The sequence below is a fragment of the Belonocnema kinseyi genome, chromosome 10 (assembly GCF_010883055.1).
Source record: "Belonocnema kinseyi isolate 2016_QV_RU_SX_M_011 chromosome 10, B_treatae_v1, whole genome shotgun sequence".
Lineage (NCBI taxonomy): Eukaryota > Metazoa > Arthropoda > Insecta > Hymenoptera > Cynipidae > Belonocnema > Belonocnema kinseyi.
Window position 1 is genome coordinate 66,639,514 of NC_046666.1, and position 5,658 is coordinate 66,645,171.

Genomic DNA, 5,658 nt, shown 5'->3' on the forward strand with positions numbered 1-5,658 from the left:
GAGCAGTGTTGCGGAACGAACGTGTTATTTACTTAAATAGCACGAGAATTCTGGATCAATCTGAAAAATCTCTACCCCTTCCACACACTACTCCTTTCCCCTACCGAGTGAGTCACGCCTACCCCGAAAGGGAAATGGCTTAATGGTGTAATAATAATAAATAGAATCTGATTTGATCAATTTCTGAAAACAAACACACACAGTTTCTCCCACGCGTAATTTTAGACTCGCATAAACGCCTCGTACTAGAATATAAATACTCTGCAACACTATGCGGGTTTAAAACCTCAAAATGAGGTGTTAAAGATCCAAGTAAACGACCAAGTTTCACGAGGGGTGTCCAAGGCGTAGTATAATCAGAGCTCGTTAGGAAGGCGATCAAGAACAATTTTGTAGCCTCGAAACGTCGACTAACTATTAAAATCGCATTTGTCAAACAGTCGACAAGTTTTTGCTCGATAAATAATATGAAATCAGGATTAATTTATAGGCTTCAGCAAAGGAAGTTTTGGCACCCAGTTAAACATTTATTGAACCATTTCGTAGAAGAATCAGAAGTATAACAAGAAGACGAGGTCGAAAACCTCGTAAATCTGATTGCGTGAAGAGACCGAAGTTATATGTATAATGATCTTCATTGCGTTGAGGTCATTAACAAGAATCAACTCGAGATTCATGAGATTCACACGATATTTGCTACTGGAAGCGAGAGATGAGAGGCTATTTAGTAAAGGGATAATTGGAAGATTTTTATGCTGGTTGAGAGATTCAATTGAAGAGTTATGAAATGAAAGAATTGATGCACACGTTTCAAGGAATTATACAACTAGAGTGGAAATAATCAGGAACGTAGCTCACATATAAATTGCATTCATTATATCGCGGAGATATTCAAAGTGTTATTCACCGGATCTACCATATGTCTCTTGAAAAATTATTAATTGTTGCTTGCAAATAAAATACGTGGGTTGATTCATATTGTATATTGCAAAGATTCTGTTACTAATTGGGACGACATTTGCGCACCTGTAGGTTTTGCACTTTCTACGCCTTTTATCTGGTATTCTAGCATAATTTAACGTTAATGGGCAAGCTTTTATAGCTTGATGTCTCTTGCAAGTACTTCGATAGAATGATTTATTTGGATTTATACCCATAGATTTCCTTCTAAGTATAAAATACTTCTTTATATTATTCCTTCGGGAAAATCGAAAAAACGTGATCTATAAACTATAAATTATACACTACCTTAACAATTTTAAGATACTTTTGTCATATAAGTTCATAACGTTACTTTCATTCCTCAAATTGGTAACGTAGATTATGGACGGCCCCTTGGATTTGATGAACCTTTACAGTAAAGAATTGGTTTTTAATAAAAATTTTAACTTAGTTTGAAAGGTTAAGAATAATAATTGCAGAAATGATGCTGCGTAACTTAAAAAAGATTGGCAGTTGTTTGGGATTTGATTTTTCCGAATCGTATTGCATTCCTTGCGGGTGAATTTTTTTCCGCCTTCATCGACAAATAAAGTGATAAGAAAAATTATGAGGGTGGAGGAGGTTCGCTACGACTCGGGCGGTAAGACTCTCAGAAAGAGTTTTACGGGGTATTATTTCTACGGCAAATCTTGCGTCGCCGATCTGGCTATGTTAATTTTTGGTGTGGGCGTCACTGCTGGAATAACGAAGAGATTATATCGCTGCATTCACAATACAACAAGCCGGCTTCGCGGTCGAGGTGTTCTCGTTCTCACTGCATTGAGCGCCTTTCACGCAAAACATCGATCGCTGCAGATTCCAGAATTTGTTTATAGTGACATATCACTCAGAAGCTGTCACCTGTATAATCATCATATTATATTACTTATATTATATCTCTTTATCTAACCTATCGTTTCTATACACTTTATATGTCAATGTTAAACAATTACATGAAATTTTGGGTTTTACAACAAAGTCTGGATTTAAAAGTGTGTAGTCCGAAATCTTGGAAGTGGAGGGCAGGGGACGACATACAAAGTTTTGTATTCCAAAACTTGAAACATTTTAGTGCCTGCTTTGCACAAACTTTACTACTGATGCACGTAAACTAAACATAGGTGCCCGTGTGGAAATAATTCCTGGCGACTGGAATTATTCTAGCGCCACTACTGGATTATGCGTGGCTGTCTGTTCACGCCGAATTAGATTGGCGCTCTTTTGGCGCTATCTATACCTACTAGATAGAAAGATCCATCACGCAATTCTATGTAGACCCACTAATATCGCTAATAAAAATCCCGTCTAAGATCAAGCTTGCCTCTAGAAAGTACTTCTATTTGAACTTTGAAAAAGAGGGCGTCATTTAAAAACTAATTAATAAAAAGATAACAAATTACATTTATTGCAGTACTCAAATCAAAGGAAATAGAAGAAATAAAGTTGCCTGTGTTGTCAGTGCTGTCTCATAGCGCAGATTTGTTAATTTAATTCATCACTGAATATCGATTGATCTGATCTGATCTTTCATCATGCAATGCAATTTCAAAACTGCTACCAAAAAAGTTGGCAACAATGACCGGAACCGGATTGCAAGAATCAGATGGTTGCCATGCCGCCATTCAGTGTGAATACTTTTTGTTTCGCGACCACGAGGTTTGACGTTTTCCAGATCCTTTTTCGACGTAAGGGCGTTAGAATCAAGCCTCAAAACTGGATTTTCTCATTTTACTCCATAAATACTAGAATTATATCTTTTCTAGATAATCAGGGTTTAGTCCTCTTTTCAATTAAATCTTTATTCGGAGTAGAACATTAGCTAATTCCAATTGTTTTTGTATAAGGTGTTTTTTTTTAACCTCAGCATTTGACCCCAGATTTAAAAAATATGTAATTCTAATATTCATGTAGTAAAATGAGAATTCAATGTTGAGGTTGGCTCCTGTTTCCAAAACATTGACAATTGACATTTTCTTTGTTATTAATAACATTTGGAAACATTCTGTCAAAAAAGCACATACGAGCTATATTCAATTTTTTTCAGAAATCTGGAATTTGTTAATATTCTCAATGAAGCTCATAGTCCTCTTATGTCAGGAATGATATAATTATAAAAATAAGAATTAAATTTGCAATCTAAGTCGCATCTAGATCTACTAATTACTAATTACTAATTACTAATTACTAATTACTAGATTCCCTAGAATGCGCCAGTACCGCTGGTGTAGATAGCGGCTAGTCGATTGGAGCGTTACATTTGCACACTGCCCCAGCATAGTTTCTCGAGATAGCGCCACTATAGACTCGTGGTGGTCTAGGCTGGAACAGTGTAGTGCCATGAATTATTTCCGCATGGGTGTAGGTAATGAGTATTAATATTATTTTACGCTCTTTAGAAATTCTCTCTCTAAGTTGTTTTAATGATAAATAATAAATTAAAATCAGGAGATACGCTGAAACAGAAAATATTTATATCGGTTGATTGATTGATAAACTAAGAAACCACCCTACAGTAGATAGTAATTTACAGTAAATAATCTTAATTAACAAGAAAACTGGCAAAAAATATTCATTACTTTTTTCTTATTGAAACATTTCAGCAAGAATACTATATTTTATAAAAAGTTTAATTGAAATATTATGACTATCTAATGTGTTAGAGCATAGAATTAATTTTTAACCGAAACAAAAATTTCGCCTCATATTTATTTATATTTTTTACCCAAATCCGAGCCTAAATCAAACATTTTTTGGCATATTTATATATTAGAATCATAGTTTGATGTTTAGCTAACCATATTTATTGATACGAAGCGTTGTTTCTTTATTGTTGATCAATACTTAAGGATTTTTTATTTAACATTACATTTTACAAAAGTAGATGATTGAAAAATAGAGAACAATTTAGCTGTCAAAATTGGCAACTCTGCGACTGTCTCACAGTTGTTTCGAGTTAATGGTTGTTTTACTTATTTTGATTCGTGAAGTTTTTAAATTTAAAAATCAGTAAACAATAAAGACAAAACAGAATTATTTTGAACTATTAAAAAGTTCAGAAATTGTAGTTGTGTTAAGAAGTCCCTCAGAAAATATGTCATTTTTAGGACTAAGTTATGTAAAATTCTTGCACATTTCTGTCATTATCAGTCGGATTAAATAGCATAGTATGTAGATTAAACTCTCGTACGTATCGTACCAATCTCACGGAATCACAGATGTAAGAAGATGTAAAAAACTAAGACAACTATTCTTTAATAAATAAATTTATTTAAAATGTAAGAATACTGATGATAAATTATAGTTATCATGAATTGAGTATTCTGTTATGCCCAGAAGCAATATCATAAATAATTACCTATTGACGGATATCGGTGTATATAAATCATACCCTTGACGCTGTCTAATATAAATGTTCAATACAACTAATTTATTAATTTAGTGATGTTTTTTTATAAGAATATTGAATTTAACATGTAAGCTTTATTCAAAAACGAAAATATTTCTTTATTTTTGGAAACTGATGTAGTTAAATGCTATTGAATTTTGTCCTATCTACTGTTAGTATGGCGGCTCCTAGATACTAATTTAAAAAACTACGATTTATAATTTAAGACGCTAAAAATTAATTAGAAAATTCTGCAGCGATTAGTGAACAGGTTGGCGCTTATTAGTGTGTATAATGTCTCCAATTTTGACTTAGAGAGCATGTTTAGTCACGCCGCACTTTTCTTAATTGGCCCTCGAGTGAGCATGATGAACCGTAAAGTTTAACAAAGGGCCAAATATGACACGAAAAAGAAGAAAGTAAAGGCTCATATTGCCCAGGCGAACCAAAGCAACAAGAAGAATAAAAACGGGGCCGAAGATTTGAAAGAAGATACAGAACGACAGGGTCGAAGTGTCGTTGCCTACCGCATGTTACCGTGTCTGAAGAACAGTAAATCGATTTTGCAGTGGGCCGTAAATTAATGCCGAACAATGGGAATATACGATATAAGAATTTCTGTGCATGATCGTATACGTGTGTCCGAGAAAGTTCAGAAGGCCGATGAAGACTGTTAGATCACGGTTCATTGCGATTCGCATTATTATTTTGCTGAATGCTAACAGCTATTCGCGACAGCAGCAAAATGTTTTATGTCACGTTTAGTGATTCGCATCCTCATAAATGTAGGTTATGCATGGAAATATTAATTACGTCCGCTACAATTAAAAAGGAGAACGATTTATTATTATGACTCTTACAACACATTGATGGGAAGCGAAGAAAATATAATCGAGAGACATTATCTCGAGACCTATTATTATCAAGTCTCTGTCATCCAAGTGCTATGTTGTGCATAAAAAGACATGGGTTTGATCATTCTATGATTCTAATGATTATATTTATGCGTCTATCTATTAATTTACACAATGTGTTTACGATGTAAATATATGAACCTTGAGTCTATTAATAGCTTACTATAGGGGTCATTCATAAATTACTGTGTGAAGATGTTATTTTTAAATTAATTAATGTTATTGATTAATTTAAAAATAACATTTTCACTTAGTAGTTACCCTGGTCAACGCACCATACAATTTTAAGAAAATTCATAATTTACGTAACAGCTTTATTTGAGAGGACAGGGAGGGTGTCCAGTAAAATGTTCCGATACGTTAGATGGAGGGGGGGGG

General features: G+C 34.0%; 1 protein-coding gene across 2 annotated transcripts in view; it reads right to left on the reverse strand.

Annotated features, from left to right (window-relative positions):
• LOC117181643 (protein PFC0760c-like) overlaps positions 1-5,658 on the reverse strand; it is a 235,372-nt gene that overhangs the window by 111,701 nt on the left and 118,013 nt on the right. The window lies entirely within an intron of this gene.